The 25701-nt window shown below is 42.8% G+C and overlaps 1 pseudogene; it reads left to right on the forward strand.

Moving 5' to 3' along the window:
* Nucleotides 1-24919: 24919 nt before the first annotated feature.
* On the forward strand, nt 24920-25400 carry LOC118716576 (annotated as a pseudogene).
* The last annotated feature ends 301 nt before the right edge of the window (nt 25401-25701 follow it).

Here is a 25701-nt window from a genome sequence, read left to right on the forward strand (position 1 = left end):
TGGGCTTTCCATATCCTTTACGCAATTTTACCCCTAGCTAGGGTATAAAATAAAATGGTATATTTTAATCAGGGAGTGAAAAAAAAGAACATGGACCATTTTTCCCCCACTCTCAATAAATCCTGAATTTCCATTGCCTGGCTGAGACCTCCAGACTTCCTTATTGAAGGACGAAGGCTAACTATTAACTCTCTCCTTTTATGTTGCTCAATATTATAGGCCTCTCACCTCAACACCCACAGCTCACTGGGGTCAAACAGGGGTCAATCTGAGGACACCAAGGAAGTAACCAGAGGGAAAGCAAAGACACAGCGGAACACTCAAGTCCCGAAGCCCATGGTTCATGCGCTCCCCCCTGCAGCCTCTGCCAGGACCAGGTCAGAACCTACAGGGCCACGGCAAAATGAAAACGCGGGGTCACTTTTTCAAAAAGTATTCAATGTTTCAGAGGTGACCACAGAGCACTAAAGCAGGCCCGAGGCCTTTTGAAGCCGGAGGCCCTCTGTGCCTTCACAGCTCACCACCCCTGCAGCTGCCTCGCCATGTCTCCGTCACCTCGCCTGATACTCCACAACCTCCTGCATAACGTTTCGCTTTACATCTGCTCGCTTCGGAAGCATCCTATACTACAATAGTACACACCGGAAAATGTTCCTAAGCAGACATAGGGTTCTATCACATCCCTGCGTAAGCCCTTCCATAAATCCCCTCAGGACTTAGTATGCATTACACATATAGGAACTTCATGGCACGCCCCTGGCTGGCCTCTGACTGACTGGCATCTCCTTCTCCTTCCACTTCCTGCTCCACACACCATGCCGCTCCTCAGGGTCAAATGCAATGTGGTGTAGGTATCACAGAGTTCATCTTCAAACAGCCAGAGGAAGTAGGTAAATCAGCCCAGGCCATGCCACCCATGGAGCCTCCCCTTTCGTGCTGCTTGTCGGCTGTTCTTCTGGGAGAGACACAGCCAGCACACAAGGTTAATTTGTCAGCTCAGGAGGGTTTGAGAACCAGAAAAATCGAATGCTGTTTCAAATATGCCTGCGATGTGTAGACATGATCCATGCCAGTATGTGTAATCCCTCCACAGTACAAACGCTCCAGTGTCCAAGATTTCAAGATTGCATTGTTCTTATTTGTTTTCATTATTTTACTTGTTTTGGCCATCCTCTGAGCAGATTTTTGTTGTACGCTTGCATGTGTCAGGCACTTTGCAACCTCATACTCACGTAATGGAAACAGCACACTTTACTTATTTTTCCGGTGCTCAGGCCAGAAAAATGAACAAAAAGGGAAAAGAAAAAAAAAGATATAACCCCTTTTCACAAGGAGGTGATAACTTAAACGAGAGGAGGAAGATAATTCAATTAACAAAGCAATTGCAATAAAACACACCAGGGCTACCATTTACTGAGTCCCTACAAGGAGTCAAGTACAGCAAGGGTATTTCATGTGTGTTACCGCCTGTCCTCAGAGAAGGTGGGCATTGCTATTCCTAGTTGACCAATGGAAAGTACAGGGCTCTGAGAATACAAATAACATGTCACGGAAGGTTATAAGCTAGCATATGCATAAACCCAGGTCCGTTTGATTCCACAGCTCTGTTCTTTCCACTATGCTACGATGCTGTGTCTCATATACACGGAGCTCGGCGCTCTAAAGCTGTAGCGAGGGAAGTGAGCACCAGGCCTGCTCCAGGTTATCTAAGATGCCAGAGGGAAGGAGATACACAGTGAGAAGCCTGGACAGGAGTGAAGAGAACACACTGCCAGACTCCAAAGAACCTCCTTCTCCAGGAGCCGCAAGTCCTGTGGAAGGAACGGCCAGTGTACGGACACCTGGAGCCAAAAAGCTGAGCTTGACTCCATGGATGTCAGGGGGCTTTGCGGGCCACAGAAAGAGCGTGGCCTCCGTCAGCTGCTGAGGAAGGGCTGTTGGAAGATGTAAGTGGGAAATGACACACCAGGTGGATTTCCCAAAGAATCTGCTACCAACTTGGAGAGAACAGATGAAAGGAGGAAGAGACCACAGGCAGATCATTCAACAGGCCACTGCAGTCCCGGGGGGGGGGGGGGGGGGGGGGGAGGGGGGGGGGGGGAAGAAGAAGAAGAAGAAGAAGAAGAAGAAGAAGAAGGAAGAAGGAAGAAGGAGAAGGAAGAAGGAAGAAGGAAGAAGGAAGAAGGAAGAAGGAAGAAGGAAGAAGGAAGAAGGAAGAAGGAAGAAGGAAGAAGGAAGAAGGAAGAAGGAAGAAGGAGAAGGAAGAAGGAAGAAGGAAGAAGGAAGAAGGAAGAAGGAAGAATGAAGAAGGAGAGTAAGGAAGAATAAGCATAAGTAGTAGTTAGCCTGGACAAAGCCAGTGGGGAGGAGAATAAAAAGAAGAAGCCCGTTTTAGGAAATGATAGCAAGAAGAGAGATTTGGTGTCCACTTAAATCAGGGTGTTGTGATGTATGAACAAGGAATGCAAGTAGACTCCTCAGGGTTTCTAACTTAAACGTCTGAGCGAATGGTGTTTCAACCTAATCAATCACTCCCTCAGACTTACAACCCCAAGCTCTTGGGCTTTGGAAATTTTACCTTCTGTGTGAATCTTCCATTTAAGAAACCATAATGGCCTTATCGTTTTCCTTTCTTGACCCATGAAGCAAACTTTCATTCATCCTCTTTTCTGAATCACATTATTTTGTTTCTTTTTTAATGGAAAACCTGCTTGAGTTCCATATAATAACCTACAGGCATGTCTTTTCTTCTTCTTTATTTTTTAAAATATATTTTATTTATTTTTTACAGAGAGGAAGGGAGAGGGATAGAGAGCTAGAAACATCAATGAGAGAGAAACATCGGCCAGCTGCCTCCTGCACATCCCCCACCGGGGACATGCCCTCAACCAAGGTACATGCCCTTGACCAGAATTGAACCCTGAACCCTTCAGTCTGCAGGCCTATCCTCTGTCCATTGAGCCAAACCGGTTTCTGCTCTTCTTTTTTCCCCCCAATCATACAACGTTCAACACCCGGTTATCTGTATGTTGTCATTTCCTTTTTTTCTTCTCAATTATTCTCTAAGGAACCAGGGTCTATCCCAGGATCCAATGCTCCATGCTGAAGGTCCTCCCATTGTTATGTGCCTCTACCATGCCCACAACATTTCCACAAACATTTTCCATCTGACCTCGAAACAGTTGGAGGACAATGAAACTCTTTATTCCAAAATGAAGACAGCGAGACTTTCAGAGAGTTTGTGCCACACCTGACCAAACAGGGAGGGCACCCAGGTCTTGGGTTTTCTGAAACCATGGCCAGGGGTCTCTGGGACTCCCCTCTCTCCCAGCCAGCTCTGAATTTTATTGACCAGTAACAGAGTCACAGAAGGAATATTTTTTTAAAATAAATAAATAAAAAATAAGGGACCAGCCCTAGCTGGTTTGGGTCAAAGCATAGAGCAACAGACCTTGGACCAAATGGTCCCAAGTTCTATTCTCTAAGTCACATGTGTCAAACACAAGGCCCGCGGGCCAAATCCGTCCCGCCAGGCCTTGCAATGTGGCCCGCACCGCGCTGTCATCACTGCACTCCGCTGCGTTTCCATCACAATGACAGTTTATGACTGTTCAGTAAACCATTCGGCCCGCGATTTAGGCTGGATTTTAGATTTTGGCAACTTCTCTGATTGAGTTCGACACCCCTACTCTAAGTAAAGGACACAAACCTCAGCTGCAAGCTCGATCCCTGGCCCTGGTTAGGGTACAGGCAGGAGACAACCAATCATCTCTCTCACATCAATGTTTTTCTGTCTGTGTGTCTCCTCCTCCCTTTCACTCACTCTCTCTAAAAGTCAATGAGAAAACAGCCTTGGATGAGGATTACCAAACCAAACCGAAAAAGATAAGGGACCAACAACTTCCAGGATCTGAGGAAGGTAAAGTTCAAGTCAGTTTCTTTTAAGTAAGGATTCATCTGGTCACTGGAATCTGCTCTGCACCCTCCGGAGACACTGTGTGATCGGACTCAGGCAGTGTGCACGATGCAGCGGATCTGCTCATTGCCCCTCTGCTCACTGCGCACAACTGGCTACATGGGTTGGAAAACCAACCCAGGGAATAGACTCTGAAATCGGTATTGAAGCTCTGGCAGGGGGCTGGCTGATCAGGAGAATGAATGAAAAGCGAAAACACAAAGCACAGCTTGTTTTGTTTTGTTAGGTGGTGTGTTTTTTTTTAACAGTAATTTCTAGTGGCGGAGACAGATGTTTCTTGAAGTGGCAAGAGATTTGCAAAGCAGAATGTTACAGCACTTACCGTAATTGCTTTATTAATATTGCATGTGCTTACGGCTTCTATCTCTTGGCTCGTGGCACCTCGTACTTCAAATGACATTGGGTTTCCTGGTGACTGGCAGCTAATCTTTTACTTCAGCCACACCCCCGGCTTTGCTCTTCAAGGTGAGATATTTCACGTGACGCCACATGCTTGTTTGCTGAAGTTACACCGAGCAGCCCTCAGGGGGCACTGGAACACCATCCGAGATGGCAGTCCTAAATGTGCAGAAAAACTCCTTTGCGGAGAAATGAACACCGAGCTTCATGCCCATCCCCGGGACAGCACGGACCTGTCACATCTTAGCCAAGCCTCAGGACGGACTATCAGCTGCAGCATCACAAGGACCCAAGAGACTGTGATCCAGGCTATTGCAAAGCCTGGCTCTGGTGTGAGGCATCAGGTCTGCAATGGGCATGTCCTCATAACTTCCTTTGCGGAGTTTGGCTAAGTCTGCTTCGACAAGCAGAGACCTTCTTTTTATTCCCTTCCAATGTGTTACTAAAGAGAAGGAAGAAGAAGCGAATATAAGGAAGTAAAACAACAAAAGGACATGGAATGTGGAGTTGGTTCCTCCTGAGGTTTGCTAACTGCCTGTCCGAGGGGCGCCTCCTGTTCCCATACATTCTCCCCCAGACTCTTCCCCTCTAGCAGGTCGCTCACTGGGCTTTCTGGGGAGGCTGGAAGGGGCCTCTTTCTGGGAGGTTTGGTCTGAGATTCATGGTTGACATCGTTATTGTAATTTGCTTCAGAACTGCCTGTACCACAGCCTGTGGGTGGAGGGCAGGCCCCCTCAGCCAAAGGCTGTGTGAGGTGAGTGGAACAGTAGCACAGCCACGGGGAGATCATGGTCATGGAATCATTGCTGAAAAGATCTGGGACTTCCTTCTGGAACCAGCCAGCAGCGGGGGGCTGACTGGGGCATCGTGGATTCAGCGTTTTGCACTAAGGTGGGACAGCTAAATTCCTTTGTGCAAACATGACTGAAGGCCTCCATACGTCACTTTGGAAAAAGAGGTCTCTTTCTTTAATTCATGTCCTAAGAGAAAGCCCAGTCGATATTTAATGTTAATTGACTGTGTCACATTTTTTTTTCCTGCCAAGAAATCGCCATCCAGTTATGCATAATTCAGTGTAGTGGACAAGCCCTCCATCAGTCTCCGAGGAAATGCTGCTGAGAGGGGCTGGGCAGCTGCCGGAGAGTTTCCCAATGACATTGGATTAAGGCACTTGTAAGTCAAGCAACTTAGATTGTTCATTTATAGACAAATTAGTTGATGGAAAAAAAAATAGGACAAACACGAAATGTCATAAAACATGTAGACAAATATATATAAATATATATATATATTATTGATTTCAGAGTGGAAGGGAGAGGGAGAGATAGAATCATCAATGATGAGAGAGAATCATTGATGGGCTGCCTCCTGCATACCCCACACTGGGGATCAAGCCTAAAACCTGACCAGAAATCAAACCACAGTTCACAGGGTAACACTAAACCACTGAGCCACATTGGGCAAAAACATGTAGATTTCTTTAATATACCAGGCACAAGAAAGCATAAGTAAGTGCAGCTTAGAGCTAAGCACAGACACCTTTCTGTACTTCAGAGACTTGATTTGGGTCAATGGCCCTTCTTCAACAGTGTGTATGAAAATGGTTTTAGAACAAAAAAAGAAAAAAAATTGGATTGCATATAATGTCTGTATTTCTAAGATGCTCCATTATTGCTGCCTTTAGTTTGCAAATATTAAGAAACAGTCAACATTTGTTTTTTATTCTCATGGTCACAAAGTATCTATCTATAATAATAAAAGAGTAATATAAAAATTGAGAGTAATATAAAAACTCCAACACACAAGATGGATGCCCCCATGTGGACACAAAATGGCAGCCACAAGATGGCCATCAGGGGAGGGCATTTGGGAGGGACCAGGCCTGCAAGGGAGGGAAATTGTGAGTGATCAAGTCAGCAGGGGAGGGCAGTTAGGGGTGACCAGGCTGGCAGAGGAGGGAAGTTGGGGATAACTGGGCCTGCAGGGAAGGGCAGTTGAGGGAGACCCAGGCCTGTAAGGGAGAGCAATTAGGGGTGACCAGGGCTATAGGGAAGGGCAGTTAGGGGCAAAAAGGCTGGCCGGGGAGCAGTTAGGTATCAATCAAGCTGGCAGGGGAGTGGTTAAGGGGTGAGCAGGCTGGCAGGCAGAAGTGGTTAGGGTCAATCAGGAAAGCAGGCAGGCAAGCAGTTGGGAGCCAGCAATACTGGATTGTGAGAGGGATGTCAGACTGCCTGTTTAGGCCTGATCCCCATAGGATCTCAGATTGGAGAAGGTGCAGGCTGGGCTGAGGGACACACACCCCCCATGCACGAATTTCGTGCACTGGGCCTGTAGTCTATATATACAAAAGCCTAAGTGACCAAAGGACAGAAGGATCAGTTGGCTGGTTGCTATGATTCACACTGACCACCTGGGGGCAGACACTCAATACAGGAGCACTCCCACAGCCAACCTCCTGCAGTCCCTCTCCCGGGCTGGCTGGTGCCATCAGCCCTGAGACTGACCAAGATGGCCCTGAACAGCCCCAATTGCAGGCCAGGCTGAGGGACCCCACCTGAGCACAAATGCATGCACTAGCCCTTCAGTGACATGGTAAGAAACTACTGGATCCTGTATTCAACCATGACAACCCTACAGTCACCTTGTTTTTATCCTTCCATAATCAACACTCCCTTCCCCAAATTTATTAGATTCCTCTCCTTAAAAATAGACAAATGCTACTCTGCTAATACAAATAATAAATAATGGGGGATAAGTCTCTAGAGACGTTGCATTTCAGGTACTTAAGCTAATAACATCTTACAGGTAAATAAAGTATTTCCAAAGGCCAGGTTAACATATAATATTATTAAAATACTGCCATTCCCTCAAGCTGTTCAACGGCACAGCCAATCTGACACATTAACATACTGCAGAGTGAAGAGGCAGCACTTGCTACATTTTCCCCAGATTTTGTTTCATTTAAAATATTGTGTACAAAAAAAATCATAGTCAAGATACTGCTTATCCACAAGCTCCCTGAAGTGCTTTGACAGCTAGAAGACTCTTTTTTAGTAGCTGAGCCATGTATACATGCATTTGCTCCCACATAATGCCTTTTTTTTTTTTTTAAATCACTTACCAGCATTTAATTTAACTTTTCCTTATGGTTATGGTTCGTTCTGACACTGGACACTTAGTGTGTGTGTGAACCAATTTTACAAATGGATACTGCTGACCAGAATCTACCATATCTTACCTATATCTTACATCTGATGACTTCTGGGTCCACAGTAAATTTTTTCCCATTAAGGAAGGAAGAAAGAAAAGAAGGGAGGAGAGAGGGAGGGAGGGAGAGAGGGAGGAAGAAAGGAAGGAAGGGAGGAAGGAAAGAGAAAAAAATTCATGGATATTTTCCCTCTAATTTCTTTCTTTCTTTCCCCCCCCCCCAAAAAAAAAAAATTCCAAGATGTGTATTTCTCAAGAATATTCTGTTGCCTGGGCTGATCAGTATTCTCCTTCAATAAAACCACAGGGCATAGCTGTTGGGCACAGGAACTAAATGTCAGAAATTCAATGCCTTGCCACTTGGCAGGAAACTCTGCTACAAGCTTTGTGTGTGATGGTTTTTTCACCTTCACTCCCGTATTGTGCTTTTTTTTCCAACAAAAGTTAGACAGTAATAACTAGCACATTTACACACCACAGTTAATGATTGTAATAGTATAAGATAAGAGGATAAATAGTTATTAACACAATAAAGTACAGTATAACCCTACAATGGATAGAAAAAAATTATTTCAGCAGTTAATGAAAACATGGATACATTTGACAGAATTACTTAAGGAAAGATAATCACTTGCATGCCTCTTGGTGGGGGGGGGGGCAAATTAACTGGGTGTGTATGTGTTAAGCCTTTTAAGACCATAAAGTATAATTGTTATAAACTGTCTCCCTCCTTGCCTCCTACCCAAGTCTGATGAGGCACCCCCCAGTTCTATCTTACCTTTTGGTAGTTAATTTGAGTTGCTCTTCCCAAGATGCACCACACTGTCTGCAGGGAAGGAGGCTGATAATGCCCTCCTAGGAAATCCTAGATGCTGTCTCCTGGGGGTAACTGTTGATCCCATAATGGACAATCAGAGCAATAGCCATTTGGATGAAGAAGAAGGAGGCGGGGCCTGTGGGTAGCACAAAGAGACGAAGGGCACTTTCAGAAATCATGCTCTAGTAGGTTATACGAACTCATTTTTCACAACCCATCCTCTTGGGTCTTTGGATACCGCTCTCTGTATTAACTTGCCAGCCTAGCCTCATTGAAGAATGTACATGCCAATGGGCTTTCCATGATCATCCTGTTACCTGCTAATCTAGCCACAAAGAGCTTTCCTGGACTATATGGAATATATACCCTCAGGGCAAAGCCACTCATCACATACAGGGAGCTAATCCATCAAACCTCAGTGAGTAAAATAATCTTAGTTAAATATATTAGAAAGTAATTTAATCAGATGAGTAAATGAGCAGCTTAGTGCCAGGAGCTGACACTTCCTGATTAGAAATGTCATGAGAGTGGAGAAATTCTCTCGAGACAATTAACTTATAAAGGAAATTCATTTTATGGTCCTAGCAGTTTGAGATGAATCACTAAACTGCTCTGGCTCTCCACTCCATCGTGGCATCTATGAAAGGAGGAGGCTGGGCAAGGTGGCTGCGACTCTAGGATCCTTTGAATTAGGTTACATTTAAAATTCAGAGGATTACCAAAAAAGGGGGGTGGGTGGGGAGAAAGACTTTAGAAGATGGGAACACAGATTATTTTAGAGTTCTTGATAAATAAGACTTTAGCAAAGTACAATAGATTATAGTATGTTATATGTAATAATAGGTGGGATTCTACTGCCAGAAAACCTAAAAATGTCCCCAAGAAAGGCTGGGAGACACTGAAATTTTCAAGCAACCACAGAGGGGAAGAAAAGGAGAACAATTTAAGGAATGTATCACTTGGAAGCAGACATGAAAATGGAATTTGGACAGCGAGAGGATCATGGGGGGCGGGGGGGAGAGGATGAGGGTGCCCATGAAAGACTGAAGAGGGAAGCAGATTTGGGCAAGGAACACCTAGGATGGCAGTGCAGATCTGACCCTTAGGACTGATAAGCAGGAAAGGGGCAGGACTGGTAGGGGAGATTGGGGCAAACTCTCAGCACACCCAACGGGAACTACAAAGAGAAGATTGATGATTGGCTACAGCCTGCCCAAAGGGCCAGGTGCTAGAATCCCTGCCAGGTGCCCAGATACTGGCTGGGGGCTTCCTAGAAAGTCTGCAGCCTCAGTCCACAGCTGAGGTGGAGATAGCTCACTGTGGTTTTGATCTTCATTTCCCTGATGACTAGTGATGCTGAGCACATTTTCATGTACCTGTTGGACATCTGTATGTCTTCTACAGAGAGCTGTTATTTAAAAACCAGCAAGATTTCGTGAGAATGTGGAGAAAAGAGAATGCAGCCCTGGTTGGCCTGGCTCAGGTTGGAACACTGTCCTGTTTACCAAAGGGTGGCCAGTTCAGTTGCTGGTCACAGCACATACCCACGTTGCAGGTTTGATCTCCAGTCAGGTCGTGTACGGGAGGCAGCCAATCAGTGTTTCTTTCACCTTGATGTTTCTCGCTTTCTCCCTTCCTCTCTCTAAATCAATAAAAAAAAAAAAAAAAAAAAAAAAAAAAAAAAAAAAAAAAGTTTTGTTTTGTTTTGTTTTGTTTTACAAAAGAAGAGAACTGTTGTGCACTATTGATGGAAATATAAACTGGTGTAGCCACAATAAAAAATAGTATGGAGGTCTGGCCAGTGTGGCTCAGTGACCTAAGAATCAGGAGGTCACAGTTCGAGTCCCTGTCAAATCACATGCCTGGGTTGTGAACTCGACCCCAGTGTGTAATGTGCAGGAGGCAGCTGATCAATGATTCTCTCTCATCATTGATGTTTCTATCTCTCTCTCCCTTCCTCTCTAAAATCAATAAAAATATTTAAAAAACAGTATGGAGGATGCTCAAAAAATTTAAAAAAAACAACAACAAAAAAACAAACTTAAAAATAGAACTGTTGCCCTAACCCCGGTTTGGCTCAATGGATAGAGCATCAGCCTGTGGACTGAAAGGTCCCAGGTTCGATTCTGGTCAAGGGCACATACCTTGGTTACAGGGCACATACCTTGGTTGCAGGGCACGTACCTTGGTTGTGGGTACATCCCCAGTAGGGGGTGTGCAGGAGGCAGCTGATCAGTGTTTCTCTCTCATCAATGTTTCTAGCTCTCTATCTCTTTCCCTTCCTCTCTCAATAAAATATATTTTTTTAAAATAGAACTGCCATATTATCCAGCAATCCCACTATTTCTGGATATATATATATATCCAGGGAACTGAAATAGGGATCCCAGAGAGAAATCTGATCTCCTATGTTCATCACAGCATTATTCACATTAGCTCTGGAAGCAAAAAAGGGCTCATTGCTAGACTACTGTAAACTATTTTTTAATATATAAATTAATGTTTATCTTCCACTTTGCTCTAACTGTTGCATTTTGTAATGTATTGTACTATGTGTGAGGTACTGGCCCATCTTTTCTAGTGCCATGTATAATTGTTGATTTAGTCAGTGCCAAAGGATTCAGTTCAAATGCTTTCTTTTTCTTCTATTCACCAATGCAGCACTATAATGTGTTTGTTTGAATTTCTTATGAAAACATGGCAGGTTATTATGATATCTATGTAAGCTTAATCGATAATTAAATTAACATGAATGCTTTCAGAATAATGATATTATAAACTTATTCTTCTAGTCCAGAAACATAATCATGGAAAATTTTATAATTTCAAATAAAGACATGAGTAGAAATAACAAAGTTAGTAATGTGATTGGAGCAATAAAGGAAAAAAAAAAGAAGATTTGTCACAAATATTGCATTAAGTGGAAACTGAAATTTGTTGGGGCAAAACAAAATAATTATGGGAAAAAATTAAGATATATGACTATGCAGTTGTCAACACCCATACAAAGTGGGTTTTTAAGTGAAAGCACTTTTGAATAAGATTAACATCTAAATCAGTACATTTGAGTAAAGAATATCGTCATGTATAATGGTGACCTTCATTCAGTCCCTTAAAGGACTTAAATAGAACAGAAGAATGACCTCCCCCAAGCAAGAAGAAATATTCCAATAGATGGCCTTGGGCCTTGAGCCACAACATCAGCTCTTTCTTGGGTTTCTAGCCCACTCACCCACCCGCAGATTCCACACTTGCAATCTTCATAATCAAGTGTGCCAGTTCTTTAAATAAATCTCTTTATGTGCACACATCTTATGGGTGCTGTTTGTCTCATCACGCTGACTGATGCTCACTGCATCTCACACCATTACCGAGGGGGAAGCTCCATCATTCTCTCAATCCTGTGGTCAGAGCAGGGAATCTGAGCACTTCCCAGGCCCTCCCTCCCTCCCTCCCTCCCTCCCTCCCTCCCTCCCTCCCTCCCTCCCTCCCTCCCTCCCTTCCTCCCTCCCTCCCTTCCTTCCTTCCTTCCTTCCTTCCTTCCTTCCTTCCTTCCTTCCTTCCTTCCTTCCTTCCTTCCTTCCTTCCTTCCTTCCTTCCTTTTGCATTGTGGTCCTGGAAGGTCAGTTGAGACTTCTTAGCTTCTTTTTTTTTTTAATATATTTTTTTAATTAAATTGTTATCTGTGTACATATTTTGACATTGCCCCCCCCTCCCAAACATACCCTCCCTCCCCAGAGTTTTGTGTCCATTGGTTGTACTTATATGCATGTATACAAGTCCTTCGGTTGATCTCTTATCTCCCCCTCCTCTTAGCTTCTTAATGTCCTTCCTTGTATCTTGGACTTCCCTGCTAAAGGCTGTTTCTGAGAAGATCTCCCTCTAGAAACTGACATCTCAGAGACTGAGGACCTGGAAAGGAGAGTTTAAAGTTAATCCTTGGAAAGCACAGAGTTGGATGGCCAGGAACTTACCTGTTAATGTTCTACCCTTAATCCTCTTCCTGGCTCTGGATTGATGCTGAAAGACAAGAAAAGAATGAAAGTCTAGGATCTAATTCTCAATCGTCTCTCTAGGCAAGCTCATTCATTCAATATTTATGAATAATATGCTTTTCTGGATTAAAACAATTAAGATCCATTTTTTTTCATCCCTGTTACTCATTTTTAACATGGATAAAAAATAATTTTTCATTGTTTCTTCTCTGAAAACTCAAGTAACAAAGGTTTCCTGCATAAGGTCTTTAGTTGATATTCCCAATAGCAATCCCTTGCTGAAGGGCACAGATCCTCAGATCATAAGGAACATCTCTGCTCCATCTTTGAGCACAGATGGGATAGTATCTGATCAGAGGTTTTCAGAGGCTCAGCCCTGCCCTGCAGGTGATAAATGTTTATTACCTTGATTGTATTTATGGTTTCACAAGGGTATGCATATGTTCAAACCTATCAAATTGTATCTATTAAATATGTGAAGTTTGGGGGTATTAGTTACACATCTATAAAGCTGTTTAAACATAGCTGATGAGGCCATTTATAACATGCTAGCCAGATGTTTAAGAGATTCATATTACTTATGGTCTTAATTCTTAAGATCTTAAGTGGAAAACTCAAGCACTTGATAATTTCCCTACCTTGATTTTTTTTTTTTTTTTTTTTTTTTTTTTTGCAATTCCTTTGTTAATGCTAACAAGTCACACCTTGCCCAAGATTCCCAAACCTTTTCCATCCCTGGGATGAAGTTTCAGGAGATGCCAGCTCCTCTTTTTTACTTTTCTTCTATTTTAATAGCATTTCCAGAGCTGCCTGCCCACGAAGGACAGACCAACCTGACTGACTCTCGCTCCAGGATTAACACATTTCTATTCAGAGTATGCCCTTCATTCATCCTACTGTCTCTGGCATGATCATGTGTGGCCCAACTGTATCCCTGACTGATCACTTATTTTAAAATATGTTGTTTTAAAAATTGATTTCAGAGGGAGGAAGAGAGAGGGAGAGCCAGAAACATCAATGATGAGAGAAAATCATTGATTGGTTGCCTCCTACATGACCTGCACTGAGGATCGAGCCCACAACCCAGGCATGTGCTCTGACCAAGTTTATAGGTTCATAGGTCGACCTCAACCACTGAGCCACACCAGTGGGCTCCCTGATTGATTTTAAAGGCCAAAAGGACTCCCGTATCTAAAAATACCCTTCAAAATTTAAGCAAAAAATGAACTCCAAGAAAACTATTTCCAGGTGAGTAGAAGAAGCTCTAACAATGGTTCATTGACCACATTATTCAAAAATGTCAACATCCTAAAAGACAAACATCAGGAGACTAAAGGGACACAATGTGAAGTACACTAAAGGAGCACAATAAGTAGCACCGTAGGTTATTCTCTACGGATCCATCACTGGAGGAAAAACATGCTGTAAGGGAATGTCTGGGTGGGTTAAGGGACAAAATTGAGACAGAGATCAATTAAAACTAGAGAGTCCATGTTAAAGTTATGCAAGTTGATATCCTTTTCCTTTGGAAATCCACACCAAAGAATTTAGAAGAAAAGGGTCAAGATGGTTGCAACTGCATTTCAAAAGTTTGGAACAAGAATTATGGTCATAGAGATAGAAAGAGAGCAAATTGGACAAATGCTAAACACTAAGTAAAGCTGGGTGAAGGGTATTGAAAAAGCCTTTATCATTCTTGCAACTTTTCTGTAAGTTTCAAATTGTTTACTAATAAAATAGTTTAAGAAATGGCCCATCTATCAGTGCCACTGACTTGAAATCCCTTGGAGAGGAACAGATTTGGGTGTCCACAGCTGTCACCATCACACTCACCTCTTCAAAGTGAAAAATTTCAATTTTACAACAGTTTTATTAGATTCTGCCTTAGACAAAACAACTATGGTTGTAACTATGTCATGGGTTTTAAATAATTTTGGGGAAAATCCAAAGAAATAAAAATGTACACTACATTTAAAAATACCAAAACTAAAAGAATCAGTCCTGGCCAGGTGGCTCAGTTGGTTGGAGCATCGTCCAGTACACCAAAAGGTTGAGGTTCCATTCCTAGTCACATACCTAGGTTGCAGGTTCGATCTCTGGTTGGGGTGCAGATGGGAGTCAACTGATGGATGTTTCTCTCTTTCTCTCTCTCCTTTCTCTAAAATATTAACTAAACACACACACACACACACACACACACACACACACACACACACACAACCTCTAGTGAGGAAAAGAAGAAAAATAAAAGAATCACATGAATATCATGATTTCAAACTCTTGCAACATACCAGCTGCATAATTTCAGAAATGTCATTTTACTTATTTCTTTTTCAGTTTCTTTATCTGGTAAGCAGAGGTAAAAATCCCTAGTCACTAGATAAATAGTTATTATTAAAAATAATAACAGAATCAGCCGAAACCGGTTTAGCTCAGTGGTAGAGCGTTGGTCTGCGGACTGAAAGGTCCCGGGTTCGATTCCGGTCAAGGGCATGTACCTTGGTTGCGGGCACATCCCCGGTAGGGGGTGTGCAAGAGGCAGCTGGTCGATGTTTCTCTCTCATCAACATTTCTAGCTCTCTATCTCTCTCAATTCCTCTCTGTAAAATATCAATAAAATATATTTAAAATAAAAATAATAACAGAATCAGTAGGAGCTTTACAGGACCTGAAATGTCTTTATTCAGAAGATTCCATTTATTTTCTGAGTGCACATAGCCAGCACCAGGCTCAATAATCCATGGGACAGTCTTGCAAGCCTATCGGTTGATTCTCCTAACCAAGATAGAGTTCCATATTTCTTATTTCTGCAAGTTAACGTCACTGCCCCTGCCCCATAATGCTGACCTGCTGAGGACCAACTCCAAGGCGGCCCCACCTCATTTCAGCCTTCACTTGGTAACCCTCTAGCACAGTGGTTCTCACCCTTTCTAATGCCACGACCCTTAATACATTTCTTCATGTTGAGGTGACCCCCAACCCCAACCATAAAATTATTTTCGTTGCTACTTCATAACTGTAATTTTGCTACTGTTATGAATCATAATGTAAATATCTGTTTTCCAATGGTCTTAGGTGACCCTACTAACGGTTCTCATACAGTCCCATCCTATATAAAAAAGCCTAACATGCTAAGTGTCTCGTAGTCCGGTCATCCAGTCACCCAATCAAAGTGTAATATGCTAATGATATGCTAAGGCCACTCAACTACCAGACACTATGATGTGCACTGACCACAAAGGGGCAGATAGTTGACCAGTCAACCAGTAGCTATGACATGCACTGACCACCAGGGGACAAACACTTCCACCCATAGGTTAGTTTGCTGCTGGGGTCTGGCCAATCGGGATTCAGAGAGAAGGGCTGAACATGCTCTGGAGCCCTCCCATGGTCTCTCCCCAGCCCCAATCATGCACCGGTGGGGGCCCTTAGCCTGGCCTATGCCCTTTCACAATCCCAGACCCCTTGGGATGTTGGAAAGCCAGTTTCGGCCTGATCCCGCAGGCCAGGGACCCTGCTGGTGCACAAATTTGTACACTGGGCCTCCTGTACTAAATATTACTGAATGATTATCATTCAAAAAGAAAGAATACAAAGGTTTTGGCACCTAACATAGATAGTCGCAAAAACATATCAACATATAGCTGTGTTTTTTGGAGACTTCTTTACAAGCAATTTTTGTCTCAAATCCATTTTTCCAGGTGTTACTTTTAAGAAATCCTGCAGAGACTTAGCATGTTAGAGTTGCTTATAACAAAAAGTCACATTGGGAAACAAGAAAAATGGTTCAAATCACAACATAGCTGGAAAATAATATAATGACCAATATTTCTGCTCTCTGCCTACCTTTCCCCGCAGAGAAAATCATCACCTTTATTTCCAGGGAATCAGATAAGAATGGAGCACAGGCACTGAAAAATGCAGCCCAGAACTTGGAAAGGATCTAAGGGGAGCATTAATTTAACTGTCCATTTTATATAAGAAACTGGGCCCCACAGGTTTGTCACAGACCACACAGCCCTGCCCATCCCACCCAAGTCTCAGCCTTGTCTCTAATTTGCCTGCCCTTTGTGAAGGCATCTTCTGGGCTTTCTAGAGTAATGTCTATGTTCTTATTTCTAATGTAATTGTATTCTGCTAGATTAAAATTTTTTTTTCCAACTCTAATGGAAAATCCCATTCATGTTCACCAATATGGAATTTGATAGCCTTTGCACCTAAGAGTCCTTCCTTATTCCTTTCACCTCTATTTTCCCAACGTTATTAAACTCCCACTGCTGACTGACAAGAATTGGGATAGATGCTGAGGGTAGACAAAGGCCCTGCCAGAAAGGACTCAGAGTGCTGCCTGCAATATTTTCATCGTCATTAGTGAGGGTATCCACCATTTCTGCAATTCTCTTGGTTCTTCTCGCTCTTCCCTAGTTGGCATGGACATGGCCTAGCTATATAATATTGGGTTGTATGTGGTCACCTGAGTACTCATATCGCCTGCCCATCTCTTTATTCTTAAGTCTGTCCATCCAACTATGTGTTCCATCAGCCTGCTGCCTAGAGCAGCAAATCGCCTGGTGTAGTAGTTGGCCTAGCACGGGCATGTTTACTTTTATCACCTAATTCTCACCATGAGCCGTCTTTTGTCCACAGGGTACGTAGCTCTGCGTGATGTACAACGGGGAAACCTGGCACACAGTGGTTTTTACCCCTGTCCCCTCAGGGATGACCATGTGGTTCAGGTGCTTCCTCTTTTTTTTAAAAGCTATACAATGAGATTTAAAAATAGTACCGAACAATCAAATCTCTTCAAAATACCAGCAGAGAATCAGCAAACCTCTGGAAACTTGAGTCTTCATGTTCTTTCATGGTTAGTCTCTTAATTAACAGCTTGGAGATCCCACCTGCTGTCAAAATAATTGTGCCATCCTTTCGCTTCATTTTTACATGACCTCCAGGGACTCCCTGTTTGTTTGTTTTTTTGTTTGTTTGGTTTTGGTTTTGTTTTTTCCTTCCTGGAGATTCAGGGCACTTCCCACCAGACTGTTCTGATAAAGTGTTTCAATGCACATGTGACCTCAGGGGAAAACAGACCAGGAGGACTGCTGGTTCCTTAAAATGTGAGAGCCTTTTTGACAGGGAGGGGCTCCGAGAGAAGGGAGCTGCCTCGTTAAAACTTTAAGCTGTGCTTGAACACATCCTAAAGTGATTTAATTGTCTGTTCCGGTTGTAAATTATAAGCCGGGAGTTTAAAGCCAACTCCCATTGACTAATAAAATGAAAAATATTGGTGTAGGCCAGATACTCGTCTTCTTTATGAATTGGCAAGGCGAAATGTTCTTTACAAGTGACAGTAAACAAAAGTGAGATTAGAAAGATGCCCGGAGGGTATGTGATTCATAAGAAGTATGGAATCTGGATCTTCCTCCAGATAAAGAGTGCTAATAAATTACACGCACATCAAATGTGGCTGCTGATGCAGTAATAAATGTTGATGTAAAACAAAACTCAGAAGATCTGCTTTGGCAGCCTGCAACCTGCAGGCCAGCCTGGCAGCTGTGTCACTCAGACTTAATCAGGGGATATATACATATTTACTTCAAAGAGGGAGAGGGAGAGCGAGACATTAATATGAGAACCATTGATTGTCTGCCTCCTACATGCCCCACACTGGTAATCAAGCCTGCAACCTGGGCATGTGCCCTGACCAGTTATCCAACTGTGAGCTCCTAGTTCATTAGGTCAACACTTAACCACTGAGCCACACTGTCCAGGCAAGTCTTAATCTTTTTAGATGAAACAGCAAGAATGCTTGGGGTCTATCTAAGGAGAAGGCAACACAATTCCCAGAAGAGAAATGGATTCTTGGGTAGAAAAGGTTTTGCGTACTAGTCCCTCAGAAGGTCAAGTAAGTGGTACTGTTGAAGAGCTAGCCTATAATAACAGCAAGAAAAGATGAGCTTAGATGCTTGCATTCCTGGTGTTTTATGTAGACCACAATATTTGCCTACTGCCACTTTCCTTCACGAAATAATATCTGATTTTTTAATTTCCATCCGATTAATATGCTTGCTTTTTGCTTTCATCCCCAAAAGTACTCTCATTTTGAAAAATGATGAAACAATGAATATTTTGGGGTTGGTTTTGATGTTCACTCTATGCTGAAAATTGGGAAAGTGACATGAAATAAAAAGACCCCCAGTTTTGAAACTGGAAAACTGGTTCCCTATCTGCCTTAAGTTAGCTGTGAGACCCTGGAAATCCGTTTCCTGCTCTCCACCTCCATGTTTTCATATATGACATGAGGACCCTGGCCTCAGTGACCTGCACTATCCCTCCTCACTGTACATTCTGACTTCGTAAGCTCCTTCGTTGCACGTCCAAGGCTCGTTAAAATGACTTTAGGCATGTAGAAATGAGAGAGACATGCCCAAGCCCCCTCCCCAGATTGCCTCATCTAATTTATACAGGGTGGGGCCTGGCCCTGGGCAGTTTGAAGACTCCCAGATGGTTGGAATGTGCAGCCAGGATTGCTGACCACTACCCAAGAACCAGCCTCCTATTCCTCAGCACTTGCTCAGAATCTCTACCACCCTGTGCAATCATCTGAATCATCCAATTTAGCATTTCTTTTCCCAGCTAGCTTCTGTTTTCCTTCCCAGATTGCTAATGTCTTTTTCTGTGTTGATCACTGAGTCTGCCGCTGCTCACAGCCAGTTCTGGAGATATTCCTGAAGATTGAACCTTTTTATTGTCCATGTTCTTGAATTGCAAAATAGGTGTAAGTGTTGGTTTTATAAACCCTACATGAGGTTAGATTTGCTTGGGTTTCTATCCTGTCTCACAACCACCACAATTTATTGTACAATAGTTAGTCTACTAATGAGATATCTGTGCTGGACTGTGAGCTCCATGAGAGCAGGGGCCACCACCATTCACCTTTGTAATCCCTACCACTTACTACTTCCCTAGTCAGACCAAGGGAGGCATTGAATAAATCACCACAGAATGAATAACTGGATCCAGGAATAAGTGCTTGAATAAATGCATTTAAATTCATACCAGTGTATTGACTGTTCATGGAAAGGGGGTATACAGTCATCTGTATTCTGAAGTGGTGGGTGTCTGGGTGTGTGCATGGGCATACATGTGCACGTGTGTGCATGTACATGGGTGTATGTGCATGCATGTGTGTCTATATGCATATAGTATTTCAGATGCACCATCACTGCAAGCCTTCTTAAGAGTATCCAAAACTTGCTGAGTATTCGAAAGGATCCCTCAGCACCTCTTGGTTCTGCACAGCTGGTAGCTCTGCTCTCCATAGCTATAGTCCTGGGAAATATGGTATTAATACTGAGTGAACAGATGGTGTAGGGTGTGTTACTTAAGACAGTTTTGCCAGGAGGTAAATTTATGCTTTATAAATGCACTTCAAAACTATGCTATTTGATTTAATCACTTAATGCAAAGACAGCTGCATACTATATTTGCCTTAACTGCAGTTATATGGGTTATCTGCCAATCTGTTAATTATAGTATTTTGAAAGGCTTCAGGAAAACAACAGTAATTATACAGACTGGGGGGGGGGGGAGGAGGAACATTTTTGAAGCTTAAATTCAGACATTCATTCCCAGCTAACAAAAAAACTTATTAAAGATTTAGAAAACCTGCTAGGAAAATGGGAGTGGGTGTGATGGTATTCCTTCCTAAGGGGCTTATGTGTCCTCATTCTGCATTCATGACTGTGGGTAACTATGGGGAGATGGGGACAGAGGTATGCTCCCACTGGACACAGCTCCAGCCCCTCCTGAGGTCTCTGAGCCAACTGCTCAACTCCTTCAAATTACAAAGAGGAGGAAGAAGGCGAGGAGGAGGATGAAAAAGAGGACAAGATGGTATGCTTTAATTATAAGCATGGTTTTTAATTCTTTCCCATAACCTCCTTGCTCCCTGAGCTCTCTCTGCAGTAATGATTAAGCAGATTGAACTGGTACTTTATCAAGGAAGAGGGATATTTTAAGCTTAGTCTGACAGCTTCCTTTTCTTGCCAACTCCTAGATGCCACGTATGTGTAGAAGTCTGGCCCATTTCCCCTGTCTTCTGGGAGTTCACGTTCCATGCATGTCATTGCCATTTTGAGAACAAGATCCCTGTGGGCAACTGTATTGGGCGGGATAAAAGGCTCAAATGGAACCCAGGCTGTACATCAGGGCATTCTGGAAAGAGTATTAGATGATCTGGTCTAACACCCTCATTTGAATGGTGAGGAAAGTCCCTTAATTCATTCACTTTTCCCCAAAATTAGTTAAAAAAACTGGGGACAGTGACCAGGGAATCTCTTTTATTAGCTTAGGTCCTTTTAAAATGAACCCTGCTGCCTATAGAGGCTATGAAGTGACAATAACTACTGTATTTTTCGGACCATAAGACACACTTTTTTCCCCCCAGAAGTGGGGGGAAAAAGTCCCTGCGTCTTATGGTCCAAATATAGCCTACACATATACTTTAAAAAAAAAGTTTTTTTACTTGCCCGGCTCTGTGTGGTCTCTGTGTGCTTGCCTGGCTCTAAAATGGTTCTAAATGCTGCTGTTTACTTTACAGGGTTGATTACATGTGTTTATGACTGTGATGTTGGGTTTTAATGCACATAAAATATTTTAGGACACTATTTGTTTCAGAATCTTTTTTTCTTCATTTCCCTTCTCTAAAAACTGGTGTGTCTTATGGTCCGGAGCGTCTTATGGTCCGAAAAATACGGTATACAGAAAGAGCAAAGAGTGTATTTCCTGTCCTGTGTCTAACAGAGAAGCCAGGAATGCTAAGAGTAGTTGTCCTAATTGGCTGCCGAGGGCCGTGGTCAGCAAACTGCGGCTCGCAAGCCACATGCGGCTCTTTGGCCCCTTGAGTGTGGCTCTTCCACAAAATACCATGGCCTGGACGAGTCTATTTTGAAGAAATGGCATTAGAAGAAGTTTAAGTTTAAAAAATTTGGCTCTCAAAAGAAATTTCAATCGTTGTACTGTTGATATTTGGCTCTGTTGACTAATAAGTTTGCCAACCACTGGCCTAGGGCCTCTGCATTCCACAGTGTCCATCGCCACCCACACTGGGAAGGGTGCCCCGTGCAACTGCACACCCTGGCCCGATGCTGCCCACTATGTGTGAGGCACTGTACCTAAGTACTTCCCCAGCATTCACACTGCTAACCCCTGGTAGTGCCAACATCATCCCCTGCCCTCCACCGAGAGGGAAAGCAGCTCTCAGAGGTCAACGTGCTTATGTCACACAGATGATTTCTCATGGAGTCTAATCCTCAGACTTGGACTTATTGGAGCAAAAGGTATTGCCTTCCCAGGAAATTGTCAGTGTTCTTCACATCCTCCCTCCAAAGTCGACTAAAGTACTTACTCCAGTTCTCAGAGACCCTGGTACTGTGTCTGCTCTCTCCAGTGAGGACAGTTTTGCAACTTGCGACTCTCAGGCACAGCAGTTCATCTGACCATCGTCTTCACAGCCAGGCTTCCTGCAATTCAACAAACCTCAACTGAGAAACAGACAGGGGCTTAGGCCAGGTCACCAGAGCAGCCATTTCCAGGCGGTCCTGGTCATGCTGGCACACAGGTGCCCAGCCAACCTAGAGGCGTATCATTGTTTCTCAGGTCTTAGGGGAAGGAAAGACCGATGCCAAGGTGAGCACATGGAGGAGGAACTGGAGAGGGATGGCTTGGATTATGGCCCTTCTTAAATCATATTCACCTCAGGATAACTGCACCTAATCCATGAAGGAGTGGGGAGGTACTTGCATCATCAGTGGCTCCTAGTATTTCCATCTCCTTGGGGCTCTTTAGATGAAAATTGTGAAACTGGCAAGCTATCCGAGTCTTCACATTCCAGCTTTGATCCACTTTGATATAAAGAGGAGAGTGTTCTATTAAAATTTAAAAATGCATACCTATGTTTGATCACAATTTTCTTATGTTTCAGGCAATAATTTTATTACTATTCTTTGGCTTCTTTCTCTAAAAATAAAATTAGTGTATTTTTGAATGAAATAAGTGTATTCTCTACCGGTGAAAGAAGTGCCTACATGGAAGGCCAACATTCCAAAATAGAAGAAATTCTTTATGGTTTATACTGGGTAAGGCACAGGAGTGTGTGTGTGTGTGTGTGTGTGTGTGTGTGTGTGTGTGCGTGTGTGTGTGCGTGTGTGTGTGTGTGTGTGTGTGTGTGTGTGTGTGTTTGTGGTATACAACAGCTATCAGCAAAGTTTCTGCCACTAGCCCAATTACCAATTCCTCCCCTTCCAAAGAATGCATTGTTCCTAGGAGGTTGTGCAAACTTTGGGGAATTCCAGCTGCTTAGAGATTCACAGCCCCACATAGAAAATCTAGGTGTCTCCTGGCATCCTCATTTAACCAGCACTATACCTGGCAATCCTGTTCTTAGATACTGTGATTTAAAGTAGAAAGAGAAATCTCTTACAGTCATCAAAGTTAAAACCTATGTTTGCATCTGCCATTATTACTGTTGCTTTGGAGAGATTTCTAGAAAAAGGAAGCAAAACCAACTTCATTTAATCATCTACGAAATGACGGCCTTCTCTTTCATAAATCACTTGTGTTTTTCTCATATTTCATTTCATTTTTTAAAATCTAGTAACTGTTACTTTTTAAATACAGAAAAAACACCAGAACCACTCAAATGTAGCCAACTGATCTTTAGGAAAAACAAACTAAGACAATTTAAAAGAAATAGGATAGTCTTTCAACAAATAGCTGGAACAACGGGACACTCATATGCAAAAATATGAATCCAAACACAGATCCTGCATCTTCCACAAAAAAGAACTCAACATGGATCATAATCCTAAGTGAAAAAATGCAAAACTATAAAATTCCTAGCAGATAACATAGAACTTCTACCCTGTTTCCCCGAAAATAAGACAGTGTCTTATATTAATTTTTGCTCCCAAAGATGTGGTAGGTCTTATTTTCAGGGGATGTCTTATTTTTCCATGAAGAAGAATATGGTACACATTTATTGTTAAATGAAAATAAAGGAAATGTGTTACCTGTATACGGTATGGTAGTACGGTAGTTGTCAACACAAACCAGACAAACTGTGAATCCTACAGTATGAACAATTTACTCGTTTATTCAATGACAATCATGTCATCATCTTCTGGAACATCATCATAACAATCCAATTCCTGAATTTCCTGGTGAATTTCTTGTGACTCCATTTCTTTCAGAATCAGTGGACCAAATCTCTCATGTTTAGCCCAGGGGGGCCTTATTTTCGGGGGGATGCCTTATATTTCACTCAGAAGGAAACCTATAAGTAGGTCTTATTTTCGGAGGATGTCTTATTTTCGGGGAAACACGGTAGGTGATCTTGAGTTTGAGGGTGAGTTTTTAGATGTAACCCTAAATATATGCCAAAATATAAGAAAAATAAGTTGGATTTTACTAAAATTAAAAATGTCTATTTTCTGAAAGATATTGTCAAGTGAATGAAAGACAAGGCATACATATATTTGGAGGAAGTATTTTCAAAATACTCATCTGAAGAGTTACTTGTGTACAATAGACACAGACCCTTTTAAAATTCCACAATAAGAAAACAACCCAATTTAAAAATGGGCAAAAGATGCCTGAATAGATATATCACCTAAGAAGATATACATATGGGATATAAGCATGTAAAAATACTCTAAACATCATATTACATAAGAGAAATTGTAAATTAAATCAACAATGGGATACTACTACACACTTACCAGAATGGGTAAAATCCAAAACACTGACACCACCAAATGTTGGGGAGGGTGCAGAGCCATTGGAATCTCCTCCACTCCTGGTGGGGACACAAACCACCACAAGCATTGTACAAGAAAGTCTGGCAGTTTCTTACAAAACTAAACTTACTCTTTGCTCCAGCCAGTTTGGCTCAGTGGATAGAGCGTCAGCCTGTGGACTGAAGGGTCCCAGGTTCGATTCTGGCCAAGGGCACATGCCCACCTTGTGGACTCGATTCCCAGTAGGAAGCATGCAGGAGGCAGCCAATCTATGATTCTCTCTCATTATTGATGCTTTTATTTCTCTCTCCCTCTCCTTTACTCTCTAAAATCAATATATAATATAAAAACATATATTACTAAAAGAAAACATTCATACCCATTTGAGTTAAAAACTTAATGCCCACATATAAGCTTGCATATGTTAGGCAGCTTCCTTCATAATTACCAAAAGCTAGAAGAAACCAAGAAGCCCCTCAATATGTGAATGACAAATAAACTGGTACATTCATATTATATAATGGACTGTTATTCTGTGATAAAAGAACTAAGCTATTGAGACACCAAAACCATGAAGGAATCTATTCTCTTTAGATAGACAGTGTGGTGGGGTGCTTCTCCTTTTTCCATATCCCACATGGAAAGGGAGGAGGACAGGCTCCTGAGTGGAGGAGCTGGGAATTAAGAAATAAAAGAAAGAGACAAGCTCTCTTGCAGCTCGGCTACTGACATGCCATCCAGACTCAGGAAGACCTGAAAACTTTGGGGCCACGTGAGCCACAGCCACGGCCACATCGGCAAGCACAGGAAGCACCCGGGAGGCCAAGGTAATGCTGGTGGCTTGCATCATCACAGGATCAAGTTCGACAAATATCACCCAGGTTACTTTGGGAAAGTTGGTATGAGGCATTTCCACTTAAAGAGGAACCAGAGCTTCTGCCCAACTGTCAACCTTGATAAACTGTGGACCCTGGTCTGCGAGCAGACACGGGTAAATGCTGCCAAAAGCAAGACTGGAGTTGCTCCCATCATTGATGTGGTGCGATCAGGCTACTACAAAGTTCTGGGGAAGGGAAAGTTCCCAAAGCAGCCTGTCATTGTGAAGGCCACGTTCTTCAGCAGAAGAACCGAGGAGAAGATTAAGGGTGTTGGTGGGGCCTGTGTCCTGGTAGCTTGAAGCTACGTGGAGGGAAGTTCCATTAAAATGTCCAGTACCTTAAAATAAAAAAAAAAATAAAAAAGAAGACAGAAAGAGACAAGAGGCAGAAATAGATCCAAAAGCTGGGTGCCAGTGGTGGCTGACAGTCTGATGGAGGGACAGTCCAGCACCCACCACAGACAACACCATGCATTTATTGATTTCCAGAGGGCCTTTAAGGTCCAGAAGTTTTGGGTGAGCTCAGGTCTTATTCATCCCCATTCCTGGCATTTAGCATATCAAGACCTGGGTAAGTCAAGGTCCTATTCGTTCCTCATTCCAAGCCCATGGATAAAGATAAGAAATCAGTACTG

Source organism: Pipistrellus kuhlii, unplaced genomic scaffold (assembly GCF_014108245.1).
Source record: "Pipistrellus kuhlii isolate mPipKuh1 unplaced genomic scaffold, mPipKuh1.p scaffold_m20_p_12, whole genome shotgun sequence".
In the NCBI taxonomy this organism is placed as follows: domain Eukaryota; kingdom Metazoa; phylum Chordata; class Mammalia; order Chiroptera; family Vespertilionidae; genus Pipistrellus; species Pipistrellus kuhlii.